The 20,611-nt window shown below is 41.2% G+C and overlaps 1 protein-coding gene across 1 annotated transcript in view; it reads right to left on the minus strand.

The window, feature by feature from the left end:
• Apbb1ip (amyloid beta precursor protein binding family B member 1 interacting protein) overlaps positions 1-20,611 on the minus strand; it is a 100,789-nt gene that overhangs the window by 60,759 nt on the left and 19,419 nt on the right. The gene's annotated exons all lie outside the window — the stretch shown is intronic.

The following is a 20,611-nucleotide window of genomic DNA, read 5'->3' on the forward strand; positions in this document are numbered from 1 at the left end:
CACACACACACACACACACACACACACACACACACACACACACACACACAAATAAAACAAATCTTTAAAAACACCCAGTGGCTTTTTGGAATAGCTTTATCTATCCACACAGGACACCTGCATTCAAACTCTTCTAATTTTTTTTTTAACTTTTTTGATTAGCTTACAGCGTATCAAATCTCCTTTTGGCTTTCCCATACATAGTTTCTACCATGCACGTCTAAAGTATCAAGACTTAAAAAAACAAAACAAAAAAACCCAAAACACAACAACAACAAACTATTTGAGACAAAGTCTCGCTATGTAGCCCTGTCTGGATTGGTACTCATTATACAGACCAGGGTAACTTCAAACTCAGAGATCCGTCTCCCTCTCCTGAAAGCTAGGCCTAAAGACATATACCACCATGCCCAACAATAATAAGATTCTTTTTATTTTATTTTATTTTGGTTTTTCGAGACAGGGTTTCTCTGTGTAGTCCTGGCTGTCCTGGAACTCACTCTGTAGACCAGGCTGGCCTCGAACTCAGAAATCCGCCTGCCTCTGCCTCCCAAGTGCTGGGATTAAAGGCGTGTACCACCACCGCCTGGCAATAATAAGATTCTTAAAACAGTAATTATAATCCTATTATCTATGATTTGTTTAATAATAAACCACTGCTGAAATAGGCCATGCCAAGGCAGAACAATTTATTCTGAAAACTTTCAGTTTACCTTTTAAATGACTTCAATATAGTATTTAAGTAGTAACATCTTTGTTTATCTTGGCTTTAATCCATTTCTGTATCTTTATAATAATTACATATAAAGAGTACTTCTGTTCTATCTATTGATTATTTTCTGAAAAACAACTCAAATGATTTTTTAAAAGCACTCGAGTTTATGTAAGAAAAATGATGCACTGAAGACTGTAACAGTAATATGTATCTGGCACTAACTACATTGCAACAACTCTCTGTAAGCCAACATTTGCCTCCCAGGACAGAACTAGACGATGTAACACTACACAAACATTTTTTTTGGTGGGGGGGCAATGAATCTGTGAATATTCTCCAAATATCCACCCTGCAGAGCTAATGCCCAATCTTTTCAAATTATTCTTAGCAGTAATCTTGGGCTTCAGTATTTTTACTTTCCTTGCCACAGACTGGCAGCTAACGTACGTCCCTTCTTTCTGAAGTACCCAAACTCAGGTACTTTGTTACAGCAACAAAAATTATACTAATATGCTCTGCTTTTCAAATTTCCTATAAAATGGAGGAAAATATGTAAGTGAATAAAATATTTATATTTTTATAGATTGTAAAAATAAACTGTTATTCAAAAATCTTAGAATGGATTTTTTCATATATTACTTTAATGAGGAAAACTTAGCAGAACTAATAATAAAATTATACAATTGCTCCTGTAAGTTTATTAGAGTCTTATGTGATAAAAAGGAATCTTTCAGACAAATTATTAGTAACAGAAAAATATTGCTTTAATGAGACAAAGCAATGTATTCAGAGAGTATAAAGTATATTTATTGGCTGTCATTATAAGATACCAATCTACGTTACAATGAACTATGTTATTAGGAAGCAAAGATGGTCTAGGTAGTAAGGACCTACCACCCATGTGCTCTCTTAAACCATGACTGGAAAAAGCTCTAAACTAAAGCAATGTGACATTTGTGACTCAGCAATTCCCATCCCCCCCGAGCCTGAGACTCTGGTTTCTCAGTCAGCACACACTACTGATGCACACTGGGTAACAGAAGAGAAAGACCAAGTTACTCACTCAAGATGGAAATAATTCAGACCAACAGCACATCCCTGTGACCCCCATTCCTACTCTTTCCATGCTCTCCCCTTGCTCCCACCACTCTCTATATGGCTTCTCAGAAGATGTCCTCATCAAAATTTTGCTCGAAATATACAATTGTAATCACAATGTTTAACAAGTTACATTTAAAATCTTTTGCATTTTTGTCAATGAGACATTGGATTTAAGACTACAAGAGTATTAATCTGTTGTTTGTCTAGCCTTGAACTTGGGATCCTTCTGCCTCAGTGAGCTAAGTGCTGAGATTTTAGTGTAGTAGAGCATTTGTAGCTTTAAGAGCTCCCTCCCCCCATTTAAGCATAATGTTTTGATAGTCTGTAAATTCAATTATCTTACACGATTACCCTTTCCTTCAAGAAGGCCTTATTTCTGGAATGGATGGATAAGAGCCACAGATAGTTCACATATTACACACACACACAAGTATGAGGACACAAGGCTGTGTGTGTGGTTCTTTCCAAAGGTCAAAAGAGAGAACGCCCATCCGTGAGGCTGAATGTGTTATTGGGGTTAGCAGCCAACAGCTGGGGTGGAGGAGCCGTTGCAATAAGGCTCAGCATTGCAAAACAAGCCATGTTCACACCATGACCGGGTGGAGTCAACATCTTTTCATGAGTATGTCATTTCTGGGTTCTTTTTGTGTCATGGGAAGAATATCACATTGTTGGTTAAAGGAAAATTGGAATAGCACTTTATCAGAATCGTTATCCTATTCTTCTCTCCTGGAGAAAGAAGGGTGTGCTGAAGGAGGAGCACATTCAGGCTACAACTGGACATTTCTCAGTGGCAATGGAATTTTCCTTATGCTCAAATATCTCCTCAGCTTCAAATTCAAGCTTCAGGTATTGACCCCAAATACTTTCTCTTTTCCACATAAATAAACTTCAATCATGTGTATTTGAAAATCCAAGTGTTCCAACAGGATATATACTCAGATTAACTTCACACATTTAATTCAGTTTGAATGCAGTCTTCATTGTCTTTTATTTAGTAAATGAAGCCATGGTTTTGAATCAAGTCACGGCAGTCATTATCCTACTGGTCATTAAAGCCAGTTTAAAGGCCCTCAGGCATTTCCATGGAAAGAGCTCCCAACTCACTATTTCTTCTTCTGCAACCCCCAACATCCCAGGTTTGGTGAGTGACCGTTTGTCACTCTTTATTTAGTCTGAGTTAGAAGTTGGTATGGTCCTTTCCTCTTCCATTTTCCCACCTGGTGAGTCAGAAAACCCCGGTGGATTTTCCGGTGGATGGTTTCTCCTCTCATTCTTACCACTTGACCATAGCTGAAAGCTTCATCTATCTGCTCCTGCAGCTTCCAGTCACCCTGACTTCCTGTCCTCACTGACAGCATAGGTACTGAATTCAAACACAGTCATGAACTTGTCACTTTCCTGCTTAAATACCTTCTATGGCTGACCATGAGGGAGTGGAGGAGTTCTGTGCCCACTGTGTCTTCAGAATCTTCCAGGAACTTCTCCTACCCACTTCTTAAGGCTTAGTTCTTGCTACCAGGGCCCTTGATGCCCCGTGAATAGGCTTTGTGTCACTCTTTTTGTCTCTATGTAGATATTCCTTATAAATAATATCCTCTGTTTATGCTTCATAAAATTCTAATTATTCAAAATTCAGCTTTTATGTCAACTGTTCAATGGTATCAATAAAACCACTGGACAGTTGTTATCCATTGTCTTTAGCTTACAGTCAATTCTGACCTCAGCGACCACCTTGAGAAGGTACTTAACCTCCCTATGCCTCAGTTTCCTTGCCTGCAGACTGAAGAATAATAGCATACATCTCACAGAGTTGCCGTGGTATTTATGTAAGATGTCATAAGAGTCCTGCCATAAGCTCGAAGTCACAGCCTTTGACATCACAGCACCAGGCTCCTTTGGTTACTATCTTAGACCTCTTCAGATGACCGGGAACTAAAAATACTAGGGAGCAGTTACTATGGAGAGCTTACAATTTATGTCTTCCAAAATGTCCGGCTGATTAACTACCATCTCAGACAGGAAGCTACGGGCTAGCATCCAGTTAATAAGCTATACACAAAGCTCCCTATCACTGGATTGCCTACATGCTTGACATGATTCCTGTGGTGCCACATCAGACATATAACATGGCAGGGCTGGACAATCCTTAGAGTTTAGTAAATCCCATTTTTCCTCTGTCAGGTCAATTAAACAGAAAGTTGTTTTTAAAGAGTTAAAAAAGTATAGTTTTAAAAATTTATGTGTATGTGTAGATGTTAGTCTCATGTGTGCAGATATCAGAAGAGGATGGTAGCTCCTCTGTTGCAGTTATGAACGGGATCTCAGAAAGATCAGGAAGCACTCTCAACCACTAAGCCAGGCCCAGAAATGCCTGCTTTTAGCTGCTGTCACAACTACAGGCTTGCTTGAAAGCCAAGGGTCTTAGTTGCTCTGAGAAGAGCTCCATCAGCCTCCAGGCAACTTGACTGGCACTGCCAAGGGGTTTACCTCTTTTCTAAGCCAACCCCAGGCCAATCAGTTTGACAAGTAATAGATTACTCAACTGTCATTTAATAAATAAAACAGGCTACTGTCACTCAGCATTCAGGCAGTCGATTGCAGGCCAGCTTGAGCTGTAGGGTTATACCTTGTCTCCATTGCCATGAAAGAACAAACAGACAAACGGGCTGTGTATGGAGGTTTATACTTCTAATTCCAGTATTCAGGAGGCAGGAAAAAAAAAAAAACAACCCAAAGCCAGTGTGTCTCCTTATTGAGACCTTGTCTGAAAAGTACAAAGTAACAACAAAACCAACCAACAAAAATTTTCAAAAAATAACAAAGAAAAGAAAAGGATAGAAGAAAAAAGTAACTTAATTATTCACATACTACACCCACCTCATTTTTAACTCCATCAACAGATATATCATACTTAAAAAAGAAAGAATGAAGGAGCTTTGAGTTGAAAGTATTTTTCAGTGGTTATGAGCACCTGTTGCTAGATTTGATCCCCAGCACCCACATGGTAGCTTACAACCATCTGTAACTCCAGCTCCAGGGGATCTGGTGCCCTCTTCTGATTTTCTTGGGCACCAAGCACATGAATGGTACAAAATTATACAGTTAGGTGAAACATCCATAACATAAAGTATGAGAAAGAAATCTTCCCTTTACAAAAGAGAAAACTGAGGTACCCAGTGTTTAAGCAAGGTTGAACAGTCAACGAATATGTACTACACAGTTAGAGGCTTAACCCCTGTAAGACTTCCTATGTGGCTTTCTGTAATTGCAATTATCCTGCGCCTACACCAAAGGTTAAGTATTTAGAACTTACATGCCATCTTTGCATTTCAAAAATGGTTAAAAAGATGATTATATAGTTAGACTGTTTGGTTTTTTATGTTACAAGTGAGGAGTTTATCAGAGATGAAATATAATTAAAATTAATGAGAAACAAATTTAAAAATCTGAGGGTCTCTTAGCAACAATTTTCTTTCTGTCTTTATTATTTCTAAGTTTTAAAAAAATGCCATCTGATAAAAGCTTTTCAAGAAACATCTAAACATACCACAAGTACAGGTTACAAGGAAGAAAATGGTTTTGGAAACTACTTCCATAAAATTCAGTATGGTGCCACTGGGAAATGGGTACAGATGATTTATAAGTTTGAGGGTAGCCTGAGCTAAATAGCAAGTTCCAGTCACTCTCAGCTACATAGTGAGACCTATTTTCAAGAAAAAAAAAACTGATTCTCTGTCATACTTGGTGTCACACTTGGCTAATGTCACACTTGGTGTGAAATACAAAGTGTAGAATCCAGCCAAACACACATGCTGGCAGTAGCTGTGAACTTGATGCTTTATAATATGCTTGGAAAACAACTTACATTGTTGAGCTTGACCTAATTTTTTCAGCATAATTTCTTTTTTCCCTCCCCAAAATGTAATGAAAGCTTCTCCTGAAGAGGAAGTGGTTCACAGAACAGCACAGCACGTGGTTTAAGGTTGCTGCAATGTTTAGGGGCAGAGGAGGAAGCCAAGGTAACGTGAAACAGGAAACAGAGGTATCTCTAATGTAACAGAGAATACAAACAAATACAACTTGATAAAGAACTAAGGCAAAGGAATTCAGGGGAGTTATTTAAGGTGCTTTTGCACACCGTGCTTGAGATTTGTGAAAGCCAGCTCCTCAGATTGCTGGACAGTCACTGTGGCCGAGACAACGGAGACTAACCACACTTGTCACAGGGGAAACTCGCATGGACACTGCATTTGTACTTCTGTGTGTGGTCATGTACCAATGTCCAACACAACAGCCCACTTTCACAATTATGTCATGGGACCGTGAGATGACAAAACAGTTGTAAAAAGAAAGTCATTCGAGAATGGCATGACTTTGTTCAGTAACTTAAACACTGACAGGCTGATTTTAAGCCCAAGAAGTTGACATGTACCTGTGCCTGCACACACACACCGGCACAAACACACAGATACACACACACACACACACACACACACACACACACACACACACAGAGCAATGAGATGGGCTACCACAGTTTTAAGAGGATATACCTATTTATTTAATCATTCATTCATTCATCTTTCAGCTGGTCTAGTTTTGTAACTCAGGTTGACCTCAAACTCAAAATCCTCCTGCCTTGACCACCCTAGTGCTGGGACTACAGGTGTGAACCATCAGGTCCAGGAGCTTGACTTTCAAATGCACATACTTCCAAGTTGCTTCTGTGTGAATGTGAGAGGAAGGGTGAAGAGAGTCAGGCACTCAGCCGGATCAAGCTCCCCAGTGGCAAAAAGAAAGATGACTCAATCACACTCCAAGTACTTGAACAAATCTCAGCAGGGAAGTGGCATGGAGCACGGGGAGACCAGGCCAGGTCACAGGAGTACCACACTCTGCCATCCTCCCACACGAAAGGATTTTCTGGATCTCTGGGAGTCAAGTTGTAGACTCATTTTAGTCAGATGTATAGGGTGTGAAAAGAGCTTTCTAAATCTTGGGGTGTTTTTTAAGTTCCCCCTTTATTTCATTTTGAATGTCTATATAAGGAATGGGGAACTGTTCTGATTTAGAATCTCTTGTAACATAAAACAAAATTGTAACACAGTTTAGAACTGTTTGAAGAACAAACTCAGCAAATATTTATTGACTGCCTTTGTAGATAAACTAGGTATATTAATTTTCAATAAAAAAAATTCCTGGGTCCAGTCAAGTTCATTCACTGGTTGACACTTCGTTGCCTTTTGTTCCTGTCATGTCACTTACTCTTTGGGTCAAGATTATCAATGACCCTTATGTGGCTACACATGATGTTTCCATCGTGGGACACAGCATTTAACGTTGTTGGTCACTCCCCTGTATCTGAGGGTTCAAGATCCATAAAGCCAACCCATCATGGAGCAAAAGTATTTTTCGAAGAAACACGTGTCCTCTTCTGAAGGTGTGACAAAGAGCGTGAATCACTGTTCTCTCTGGGAGACCTGCCTGGATGGCGTCCTCGTGCTTGGAGTGAGGCTAAGGGCTGCTTTCTCTATCTCTATGTTACACAGATTTCAGCAGGAGCCTCTCTGTGATGAATGCCATAGGCTTTAGACTCCATCTTCTGCACCAGGGAGGAAAGCTTGGGGTAATGCTCTGTGGAGTCATCTTGAATTGGGCTTCATCACTATCTCAATTTGTTCCCAGAGTTGGGAGGACTGGGAACTAATGCCTGTGTGTAGTTCCAGCCCAGCTGCCCTGGCCCCTGGGAGTGCTGTGTACTCGACCATGTGTAGTGAGAGCTAGGGCTGTGGTTCCTTCACATCTTGCTGCTCGGTAAGAAGGGTTAGCAGAATAAGAAACCACACAGGAAGTTACAAGTGGGGCCTCACCATGGAGCACTGTGGGGCCTCGCCATGGAGCGTAGTGGGGCTAAAGCATCCTTTTACTGAACTTATCAGTCATGAAAACTAATTTGACATCAGGCATGTCATATATGCTATTAATCTTAAGCCTTACATGGGTGAGGCAGGTGGATTGCTGTGAGTTTGAAATCAGCCATTGGGAGCATAGGGAGTTTGAGACCAGGCTGTAAATGACACTATCTCAAAACCAACCAACCAAACAACACAAAAAACCCAACCAATCAACCAAACAACCAAACAACCAAATTAAAAAACCAAACCAAGAAGCCAAAAACCAAACCAAGCCAAGCCAACAACAGCAGCAAAGAACCCCAAACAAGAGAACTGAGCAACTAAATTAGAGGAAGAGTTAAATCCCAATCACCTTTACTAAACCCAGAGTTCAAACCCATCTTCCTCCAAAGAGGTCATGAAGCTAAGATGGCAGAAAACATGTGTCAAGGAGTTGATTAGTAATCAAAAAGCAAAAATTATTTGATATAGTGCTTTTCATGTAAAACTGTGTTATGGTTTCCTTTTTGCTCAAAAATAAATATTTACATGTGTGGTTGTATGTGTATGTTTGTATGTGTGTGGTATATATGTATCTTTGTGTGTATGTGTGGTGTGTCTATGTGTCTCTCTGTGTGGTGTATGTGTGTGTCTGTGTGGTGTTTGTGTCTTTATGTGTGTATATGTATGTATGTGTGTGTGGTGTGTGTCTTTTTGTGTGTATGTCTATGTTGTGGGTATGTATTTGTGTGTATGTATTTGTGTATATGTGCTGTGAGTGTGTCTTTGTATACGTCTGTGTGATTTTATTTGTACATGTGTGTGTCTGTGTGCGTGTGTAGTGTGTGTGTCTCTGTGTGTGTAGTGTGTGTGTCTGTGTTTGTGTGGTATGTATGTGTCTTTATGAGTGTCTGTATGTGTGTGTCTTTGTGTGTGGTATGTGTGTGTCTTTGTGTGTATGTATGGTGTGTGTGTGCATTGCTGGAGATGGGACACAGGACCCTGCATATGTTAAGCATCACTGAAACACAATACAGATTCTATTTGTTTTGATTCCTTATTTCTCACCCATAATTTTTGCTCTATGTTTTTCAAATGACAGCCTCTAACACTGTATAGGAATCACACTGAAGAGATCCCCACTCCATTCCTACTAAGCTCAGCAGCCTCTCCTTTCAGCCTCCTCCTAGGCTCCTTCATCCTCTCTGGCCCCTTAGTTTCTCTGGCCTCAGGGTACACTCACCTCCCTCCCTGCTCTCCTGCTGACTCCTGGTGTGGTAACTGCTGTCAGCTCCAAAGTGGTGTTAGGCTGCACTAGTTTCTCTTTCACGGCTCCAATAATCTAGTCAGCAACACCCTGCCCCTTTACCTCTCAGATTTTATCTTGGCTGCCCAACTGTTCTGGAACACTGTAAGTACGTGCTGTTCCTGCGCTTTGCTGTGTGTCTGGAACATCTGTTCCACACTCATCTAAGTGATCTTCTCATTGCCTTCAGGCCTTTGCTTAAACCGTCAAGCCACCCTTCATTACAGAGACCTTCCCAGACCGAGCTCAAATCAGCTCTTTCCTGCTATTTCCCCACCCTTCCCACCCCTCACTCCTGGTTACAGCTCCCCCTCCCAGAATGTAAGCCCAATGTGGGGTTCACTGCTTTTGCTAACTGTTACAGTCCCAGGAAATAGAATAATATAGATTACGGCAGCTGTCAAGTGAATAGCTGTTAAATGAGTGAGCTCCCTGAGGGCAGGAGGACAGGCTATTTTCTTCATCCATGTGCTCTTATGGTGACACACATGACCACTTGGTCATGGAAGGACTTTACACATACATATTAGAGAAGTTAGGAAGTTAAGGGAGAAAGTGGGGAAGGAAAAAGGGAAGAAGATATATTTTACTGTGTTGCTGAGAAAGGGCCTCCTCTGTGGCCTAGGCTGGCTTTGAACTCATGATCCTTTAGCTCTCACTTCTTGGGTGCTGGGATTTCAGACCTGTGCTGCCCTACCTGGCTATTGGGGAGACGGATGGATCTTAATCAGAGAATGATTCCACAGCTACCATGTGGGTGGTGGTGGGAATAGACAGTAACTGTTTACATCATTGGGCAGATGGTGCAATGTGACCTTTACTCAAGTTACTGTCACTTCACCAGGTCATGCTCTAAGAGAGGTGAGAATTAAACTGGTTGAATGAGACTCTTCAAAGTTCAGCAGACTGAGAAAACCATGTCACACATATTACTCAATGCCTACAAAGCAGGTATTTTAGAATGAAAAACACCCCAAGAGGTTTCTCTCGGGTTAACTAGATGTCCAATTTTTCATCACCAGTGATGGGACAATGTGATGTGTGTTCCCTACCAGTTGACATTATGGGGACACAGGATCTCCTCTACAGAACTCTTTGGAAGTGGCAATCATGTTCTACATGCAGTCAGAGTAATTTGCCAGATAGATCCAATCTGAGGGACATTCTGCCAAACAAAACAACTGGCCTGGACTTTTAATATTCTTTTTAGACATGGTTTCATTATGTAGCCTGAGTTGATTTTGAACTCATAATCCTCTTGCTTCAGTCTCCTGAGTGTTGGGGGAAAATGCCTCAACTTTTCAAATAATTAAAAAAGAACAATATTATTAAGATAATGGAAAATGAGTATAGGTTATATATCAGAAAAAAGAGTGTGATTATCATACTGCAGTGTTTGTATGCAGCTGCCACAGTGTGATATCTGCACCATGTAAAAGAATGCTTTTGTTCTTTTAGAGACAGACAGTGGAAATAGAGAAGTGCAAACAACAAATGATGCTAGGTGATCTTATGGGTGATCATTTCATTGTTCCTATTTGTTGAAAGTTTATTTAACTTTTCAAAATTATTTTTTTTTTAGAGAAAAAAAGAACCAATTTAAGTAAAGCAACCAGAGAGGAAGAGGGACAGATGGGTAAGTAGAGGCAGGTAGATGTAAAGAAAAAACTCTCTCTTGGACATTGTAAATTATTTTATTTAGTTCTTGTTAAAACCAGGTGAGACTAGGAAATTCTCGTTTTCTTTTTTCTTTTTTTTTTATTGGATGTTTTATTTACATTTCCTATGTTGTCCCCTTACCCCATCCCCCACCCACCCCGGAACCCCCAATCCCCTCACCCCTCCTCCTTCTTCTCTGTGGATGTAACCTCTATCTACTCCCCCCCACTCCCACCTCCCCACCTTCAAAATTCCCACCCCCTGGGGCATCCAGCCTTCATGAGGTCAAGGTTCTCTTCTTCCACCTATGCCCAGCAGGGCCCTCCACTCTTACATATTCAGTTGAAGCCCTGGATCCCCCCCCAAGTGCTCCCAGGCTGGTGGTTTAGACCCTGGGAGCTGTGGTTGCTTGGTATTATTGTTCTCCTCATGGTGCCGCAAATCCTTCCAGCTCCTTCAGTCTTCACTCTAACTCCTCCATTGGGAACTCCATGATCAGTTCAATGGCTAGTTGTGAGCATCTGCCTCTGAATATGTCAGACTCTTGAAGACCTCTGAGGAGACATCCATGTCAGGCTCTTATCAGCATGCACTTCCTGACTTCCACATCAGCATCTACCTTTGGTGACTGCACATGGGATGGATACTCAGGTGGAAAGGTCTTCAGACGGCCCCTCCTTCAGTTTTTGTCCCTCGCTTTGTCTCCATATTTGCTCTCTTGAGTATTTTGTTGCTCCTGTACAAAGCTCAAATCTAAGTGGATAAAGGACCTCCACATAAAACCAGATACACTGAAACTAATAGAAGAGAAGGTGGGGAAAAGCCTCGAATACTTGGGCACAGGGGAAAAGTTCCTGAACAGAACTCCAATGGCATATGCTCTAAGATCGAGAATTGACAAATGGGACTTCATAAAATTGCAAAGTTTCTGTACGGCAAAGGACACTGTCAATAGGACAAAGCGACAACCAACAAATTGGGAAAAGATCTTTACCAATCCTTCATCTGATAGAGGGCTAATATCCAATATATACAAAGAACTCAAGAAATTAGACTCCAGACAACCAAATTACCCTATTAAAAAAATGGGGTATAGAGCTTAACAAAGAATTTTCAACAGAAGAAACTCGAATGGCCAAGAAGCACCTAAAGAAATGCTCGGCATCCTTAGTCGTCAGGGAAATGCAAATCAAAACAACCCTGAGATTCCATCTCACACCAGTCAGAATGGCTAAGATTAAGAACTCAGGTGATAGTAGATGCTGGCGAGGGTGTGGAGAAAGAGGAACACTCCTCCATTGTTGGTGGGACTGCAAGATGGTGCAACCACTTTGGAAATCAGTGTGGCGGTTCCTCAGAAAATTGGACATAGCATTACCTGAGGACCCAGCTATACCACTCCTAGGCATATACCCAGAAGATGCTGGAACATATAATAAGGACATATGCTCAACTATGTTCATAGCAGCCTTATTTATAATAGCCAGGAGCTGGAAAGAACCCAGATGTCCTTCAACTGAGGAATGGATTCAAAAAATGTGGTATATTTACACAATGGAGTATTACTCAGCTATTAAAAACAATGAATTCGAGAGGTTCCTAGGTAAATGGATGGAACTAGAAATTATCATCCTGAGTGAGGTAAGCCAATCACAAAAGAACACACATGGTATTCACTCACTGATTATTGGATATTAGCCTAGAACCTTGAAATGCCCAAGATGCAACTCACAGGCCACATGAAGTCCATAAAGAAGGAAGACCAAGTGGGGGTGATTCGGTCCTTCTTAGAAATTCTCGTTTTCATAGAGGAAGAATGTGTGGTCAGAAGTCGGAGTGACATGTCTAAGATCAAACAGCTTGTACGTGGTTGGATGACCTGTCATTCAATCACTCCTACGTTCTCCAGAAGATAAGTGTGTAGATGATGACTCACAGCAGACGAGTGTGTGAGTGTGTGTGTGAAGCAAACGGAACATACTCTTAAATTAACATGCAAGGACTCAAGACCACACCTTCCCATACAAGGAAACAGGCATGTGTCAGTGTGGGTAGTCAGACAGGGTTGTTGTGGAGCCAGGTGTCCACCTCAAAGGAGCTTGTTCACATTCTTTGGAGAAGATTGGAACAGTGACTCATTCATGCCTTCTTCTCTCCTTGGAGGTCATAGTTCTTTCCACTAGAACAGATCACACTGAGCTCAAGTCAGGATCTGCTGTGGCCTTGAGAGCATCAAAGGCTTGGTAGAAAACAGATAAAATAAACATAAACATTCATTTATGCAAACAATGTAAACACTCATTAGGTCTGGAAGCTGTGCTTTCTGGGAAGTACAAACTTTTGCGTGAAAACTTCAGAAGCAATTTTCTTTCTCCTCCTGACCACACACTGAAGCAGACAAGGAAGAAGAATATTATTCAATGTATTTTAAAGTACTGTTCTAAGGGTTTGTGTGGGGGAAATTTTCATTGTTGCTATTCTGGGACATAGTGGAATCTCTGAGGGACACAGCCTAGTGGGAGGTGGTTGGCTCACTGGGATATCACCCTCAGAAGGATGGGTGCAGCTCTTACAAGGATGAGTTGTAATGATATCCAGACTGACCCTCCCCCTCTGCTCTCTGAATTCCTATCTCGCTGTGTGATGTCACATCAACTGTCCTCCCATGCTCTCATCAAATATCTCAACTCAGAAGCCCCCACCTCCAAAACTGACAAAGAAGAAAAAACTTTTCTGTATAATTACTCAGACTCGTTCATTCTGCTATAGCCTCTGAGAATGGGTGGTACAAAAAGGGAAAAAGATTGAAAAACTTTGGCCTTGAGTTTTATATTTTTAATTCCCAATGGCAAGTCTGGGGATTAGTTTCAAATAGTTTTTTTTTAATCTTCCAGGTTGCCGAGAGGATATTTTCTAAAGATCCGTAACAATTAGGAGTCACAACTTCATCAGTTGTTGGAGTAATACAAGCTATGTCCCCCCAGGCTTTGGCAATCTGTACCAGGCAGAAAATATTTTCCAAGCTATGTAAGAAAGCATCAGACAGCCTCCATAAAGCTGAGACTACCGATTTATTCAATCACTGATGGCCAAACTCTGCCACAAGACTACTTTAGGACTAATGGTCATTCTTTCCAAAGATATTTGTGTGTGTGTGTGTGTATGCATCCTCATGCAGTTTTGCATGCTCAGAAGCCAGAGGATGATGTTGGGTGTCCTCCTTTGTCATAGTCCTCCTTGTTTCTTTGAGGCAGTGTCTCACTGAACTTACAGCTCATATTTTTCAACTAGGTTGGAAGCTGGCAAGCACGAGTGCTTCTCTTGTCCTTGTCCCCTTCAGGGCTAAGGTTGCAGGCATACATGGGACCATGATCAGTGCTTATGTGGGTGCTGGGATCTCATGCTTTGTGCAGCAAGTGCTCCTACCTGCCGAGTCATCTCTCCAGTCTCCCCATAGTCATATAAATTAGTTTTATTTGCAGAATAAACCCACAGATTTTTGAAGAACAACAGAAACTGCTGAACCCATAAAGGAAAAAGCTAGATGGTATATATTATTAGTTAGAGATGTAGGAGTGTGTATGTGTGAGTGCGTGTGTATGTGTATGGGGGTATTCCATACCACATTTGAGTTTTGGGGTCAAAGGGCAGCTTTATGGTATCATTTCTCTTCCTCCACCTTTATATGGACTCCAGGGATGAAAGTCAGGTTCATCCCTGGGGCTGGTGTGGTGAGAGCCTTTTCCACTGAGCTATCTCACCTACCCAGTCATATTTTAGTACTGCTGAAAATCAGGAAGACTCAAGTGGTAGAATATAAACATTGTCAGCCACCAGTAGGAGTTACCTAAGATGAAATTTTCCTAAAATGGAACAGAATAGATGCCTACCACCTAACATATTTATCAGATTTGCATTAGTAAAGTATGAATCAGCTTTTTGTTGCTGTGAAAAAGCATACCAGAGACAATCAACTTAATGAAGACATGGGTTCATTTGGCCCACAGTGTCAGGTATTTCAATCCATGATTGCTTGGTCTTGTAGTTGTACAGTACACCATAACAGAAGCACATGACTGAGGAAGCTGTTTGTGTCTGATATTCAGGAAGTAGAGAAAGATCAAAATGCAGGGTTCCAGAATCCCCTTCCAGGGCACACCCCAGTATCCAAACTTAGGCATAAGACTGTGCCTCCTACAGGGTCTATGCTTTCACGGTAATGTCACAGGCTGACAATCCATTGGGAGAGCCAAAGGGAGAAATGTACAAAACTCCAGCTGTAGTATGATAATCCACAGTTTCAATTTGGATTCAAAACCATCACTTCAAAAGCTCTTCATTGAGACACACAAGGATGCTGCTAAAATGCGAAGATCATTCAGGAAAGTCTGCTGTTTACAGGCTAGGCCATCAAAGCAGCAGACATTCCCCAAACACTCAAAAAGTAATTTTCATTTTCAACAGAGGTTGACAGGCTGGTTTATTCATGATGGAAGATTATCAATCATTAATGCCTGCATAGCCAATGCTTCTGACTGATATTCAGGAAAAGCAGACTTCTAATAATACGTCATTCATTCAAAAGTGAAACAAACCTTTCTGTTTAACCAAGCAAGACATATACAAAGTACACAACATTCTTTAAAAAGTCTACGACTCACATGGTGGATACTAAAGAACAAGACCCTGGCTGGGCTTGGGTGATGATCAGCCAGCTGGTATCCTGGGGTGCTCTGGCTTGTGATAACATAATGTATCATGTGAGAGTACATGGCTGAGGAGGCAGAGGGAATGGGGGAGGACACAAGCAAGCAGAAGTAGAAGCTTCCCCATACTGAGAGTCTTTAGATTCCCAATGTCAAGAAGCTCACCAGGGCTTCATTCTTATTATACTGTTATTGTGTTAAGTTGTTCCTAATATTTAATGCAATCTCCCTGTCTCCAGAAAATAATCTACATTAAGGAATTACATCTGACAACAATGCTGAGTGTTCTCCAGATGTCAGCTGAGAAATGGCTGTTCTGTCACTTCAAGTGTTCAGATAACCTTCCTTGAATGTAGGTGGCAACAGAACATCTGCCAGGGTGAGTCATGTGGAGATGTCGTAGGTTTCTATTGCTGTGATAAAACATTATGACGAAAAGCTACTTAGAGAGGAAAGGGTTTATGTGGTTGGCATATTACAGATCATAGTCTACTGAGGAAAGCCAAGGCAGGAACTCAAGGAAACAGGAGCTGTGGAGGAATGGTGCTTACCGGCTTGCTCCCCAGTAACCTTACTTAAGCCTCCTAAAACCAAGTGTCCAGAGGCCAAGTGCCAACCCACAGTGGGCTAGGTCCTCCCACATCAGTCATTAATTAAAAAAAAAAAATCCCACAAACTAGCCCACAGGCAATCTGACGGAGGCATTTTCTCAGTTCTAACTCTTCCTAGGTAACTCTAGCTTGTATCAAATTGACAAAAACCAAACAAACAACAAAGAAAATCAACCAACCAACCCCAAAAACCTAACCAGGATGGGGATGCAGCTCAACTGCAGAGTAGAGCATGTGCTGAGCATGTGTCATCCCTGGACCAGATTTAAAAAGTGAATGAGAAAACAGAAATAACCCAGGTGACTCTCTGAGGAAGCAGCGACTGTAGAATGTTATCTTCTCTGTCACTCGAATTTTTTCAGTTATTTTATGGCTCCAAGCGTCTTTCACATGAGTACACTGTACTAAAGTTTAATCCGCTCCATTGCTGGAAATGGGCAGCTTGGCTTTCTTTTCAAAATGCTTTGAAAGACAGACGTTTTTCCTCTTCCGAAAAATGATGTTGTGAAACATGGTTTAAGGATGAAACAGAAGATATCAGCCACTTCTTGTCTCTGTGTGAGAAGACAGTTTTTCTGCTTGTCTCACTTGATGTTCTGTGACTGGCACTAGAGTCTCCCTGAGTGGGGCTGTTAGTAAGGATCACAGCCAGATACTGTGACCATGCAGTCATCAGCTGTAGCAGTTACTTCTTTGTATTTCTCTTATAAAGGCCTTCTATCTCAGTCGGTGTCTTAGTCACTCACTGTTTTCTACTGCTGAAGGGACACCATGACCAACGCAACTCATTAACAAATGAAAAAAGCAGCATTTAATTGAGGTCTTCCTTAAAGTTTGAGACGTTTAGTCCAATATCATCATGGTGGGGAGCATGGCACTGGGGCAGTAGCTGAGAGCTACATCCTGATTCAGGGGCACAGATGCGGATGGAGGGATGCAGGGGTGTGTGTATGTGGGGGTGGAGCCATGGCCTTTCAAAGCCTTAAAGCCTACCCCCCAGTGATACACTTCTTCTAACAAGGCTACATTCCCCCAGTCCTTCTAATCCTTTCAAAGAGTTCCACTCCCTGGTGACTAAGCATTCAAATATATGAACCTGTGGAGGTCATTCTTATTTGTAACTAGTTTATCTAAAATGTTTTTCTGTGATACATGCTATGGGAAAAGGCAACCCAGCTGACGGGTTTCGTTTGTTTGTTTTTGTCCTTGTTGTTCCTGCCCTATACATAGAGTCCAGGCAGGGGCTACACTAAACACACACTGTTCTACTCTTGGCTGCATCACTGCCCCTCAGTAAGAAATGAGTTTTAGTTCCTTTCCTGAGTTTCTTAGTAAATACTGTTTTTTTCACTGAGGAGATACTGCTGATAATGCTGTTATTTTGAAGCAAGAGAGGAACTGAATTGCTACATGCCCACATACATTCTAAGTGATCCATTAATTACACTTTTAAAAGTTGCATAATATATTTTCTCAAAATGATCTTGTTATCTTTTTCAGGGTACATTGTGGTAGCTTCTGTTTTATGTACATTTTTGTTGTCATATGTGGATCTATCAGAGGACCACAGTTTAGAGGATCACTGAGAGGCATGGGGCACTCACCAGAGATGAAAAGAGAGTTCTTAGCACTGCAGCATGGTCACCACTGTAAAGAACTGAAATGCCCCGAGACTGAGCCAAGATAAATCTCTCCCGCCTTGGCCTGTACCGTCAGGTATGCTTTCACAGCAATGTAAAAGCACTAATGTAGGGAGCAGAGAGGAAAGACTGCCAGTGCTCTCGGAGTAAGGAGCTGAGACCAGCGGCCTGAGACAGAGTATATGCAGATTACGCAATCCATCTCTATGGACTTGACATGCTGAAACAACTATGTTAAGCTGGGCTTTTACTATGTAATGCTGTGAAACTTTGCCACAATACAGCTCCAGTTTTTTTTTTAATCCATGAGAAAGGACCAGTGAGTTTCATAATAGTTAAATAAAAGACTATGCCTACAGTCACACTTGCTTACTAAATGCTTGTTGTATTGACTCTTAGCTAGTGGTGATAGTGAGTTTCATTATTGGCATTGCTTTCATACTTATAGCACAGAAATCTCATGAGGGCTGTACCAGAAACAGAGAAACATCTGTAGTCCATGTGGGTGAGTGAGATGAAGAGGTCAGAGTCAATCTTTGGGCTGAGTTCTGTATTTTCTCTATAGTGGTGGTTTTCAAAATGCAGCTTCTCTAACTATCAGGAGCAAAATCATACAGACATGTTAGAAATGCAAATCTTGGGCTTCATCTAAAAACAACTAAACCAGAAACTCTGGGCTAGGCGGTTGAATAGCCTGCATTATAAACTCCCAAGTGACTCTCTTGCACACAAAATTAAGAACTGCTGTTCTGTGGGCGGATAGCAAAATTTCAGACTGAAGTTTGAGTACAGAATGAAGAGACCAAGAGAACCAAAAACTATACCCCAAACCAAAGCTGCTTCTGTCTTACATCGATGGCAAGGAACAAGGCACCCCTCATACGCCTGTTGTCTCAATGACAGGAGATGCATTAGAAACCATCACACACTGTATTGCTTAGACGTACACAGGCTGACATGGAGTTAGGTTATAACTTATGTGCTGGGGATTTGGGCTCATTCTTATCATGTATGTTCCTGTCCTGGGTAACCACACGAAGTTTTTTATCTTTGAGACAGAGTCTCACAGTGTTGTCCTAGCTAACCTGGAACTCATGTGTAAACCAGGTATACTTGAACTCAGAGATTACCCCTGCCTCTGCCTCCTGAGTGCTGAGACCAAAGGTACAATACATTATCACAAGCTGTATAGTGTTGAAGCTACAACTTGCTGGTCTTCTACAGGATGGTGGAGTACCTCCTCCCTTTCCTCTTACAGAGTTCTATTCACAGTATAACTATGACAATAACAGCTCATGGTTTAAAACTTGGTTTCCTATTTTTTAACACTTCTCCTTTTAAGAAATTGTGTGTGGACATGTCTTTGTCCCATCCTTCTGAAACTGAGCAGGTCATAGACTCCTGGGGCAGAATGCAGTATGACACAATGACAGGATATGACTGTGTGAAAGTCACCTAACTGGGTTCTGACTAGGAGCTGACTAGGAAGCTCAAGGTACCTGGAGGGACCATAGAAAGGGCTTATGCTGTTGTCCAAGTTTTTCCAAAGAGGATTTTACAGACATCAGGGAGCTCAGAAAAGCCAGCTCTGCTTTGTGTACAGTGTTCGGTAACCCACAGAATCAGTGATTTATTAAAATTGTCTATTAAATGGCCAGTTTATGTCAAAATTAGTACATAAAAATAGCACCTTTAGACACCCGACAATAAACCTAACAAATGGTAAACATTAAAAAATTAATCATAACATACTGTGTTTAATTCTCTGAACTGTTTTTCTTATTGTTAAGATCAACTTAATTCCATATAAATTGTTTTATAATATCTTACAATATTTATTTTTCTAGAAGCCTCATAAATTCATATCTATACTCCAGGTAGATCAGAGAACCACAAAAAATGAACAAAATTTCTTATAACATAAAACATTAACTTTAAAAATGTCATATGGAGGATCCATCAGGAGGTTCAGGAAGGGTTAATTATTATTAATCATGTAGTTAATAATCATATCATCACAATATAGAATACATATCAGAATTCACAGTTATGAGATATTTGTCATGGAACATGTAGAAGTCTGCATCCTTGAATAAGCCAACTGTCTAAGAATGAGCTTGTGTTTGAGCACCACAGTAACTTTTTATTGCATAGTGGTTTAATTGACTTGTGTATGAAGTCTAACAGCCAATCAGTCAATCAGAACGTGAGCCAATCTATGAAGTGAAGAAGCTTATGCTTGTCTCCACAGTGAGGTTCTTCAGTTGCTTTGTGAAGGATGCTTACACACAGTTTCTTAAAGGGGAATTTTGATAAGTGGACAATGAAACCGTTTTTTCCTTTACTGTGTTTTTCTTTCTCTATAGTCTATGATGGAACTTTTTCATTTATGTCTTTTCAGCTGCAAGGAAAGCCAGGTTTAAGTGGAAACCAGCTATTCAACAACCAGAGTTTCAGAGTTCTCTGTAGAATCGTGAAAGGACAGCATGATTTCTGGTCAAGCACCAAAATCACCAGAGACCCCAGGTGATCCTAAGGGACTGCATGCATTTTCCCACGCTCCCAGACTCCAGGCTCCTGACACAAGGCCGCAGACCTCCATAAATTGGGGTCCTTCAGTCATGTAGGACAACACCCACTAGCCCCACCATAGGTAGAGGGTGTGACTATAGGCCACAGAGCCTCAAGACAGATCTTCATATAAATGAGGTACCTAAAGGCCAGAGGGGTATAGCCAGTTAAATATTCCTTCTCAGACCCTCCCCCTTGCAAAAGATATTTAACCTCAGGCCCGCTCTGAAAATACCGGGGTATAGTTTTCATCTATTTTCTACCATGACAATAAACGTCTTAAGAGCATGGACTGATTTTTCTTCTTTGGGACCCACCGTGCGGAACAACGGAGCAAGTCTTCATCTACAGAGCTGATGGCTAATCTCCCGCAGAAGAACTCTCTGTGTTCCCAGCCATGGAGAC

The sequence above is a fragment of the Grammomys surdaster genome, unplaced genomic scaffold (assembly GCF_004785775.1).
Source record: "Grammomys surdaster isolate TR1022 unplaced genomic scaffold, NIH_TR_1.0 146, whole genome shotgun sequence".
Taxonomy (NCBI): domain Eukaryota; kingdom Metazoa; phylum Chordata; class Mammalia; order Rodentia; family Muridae; genus Grammomys; species Grammomys surdaster.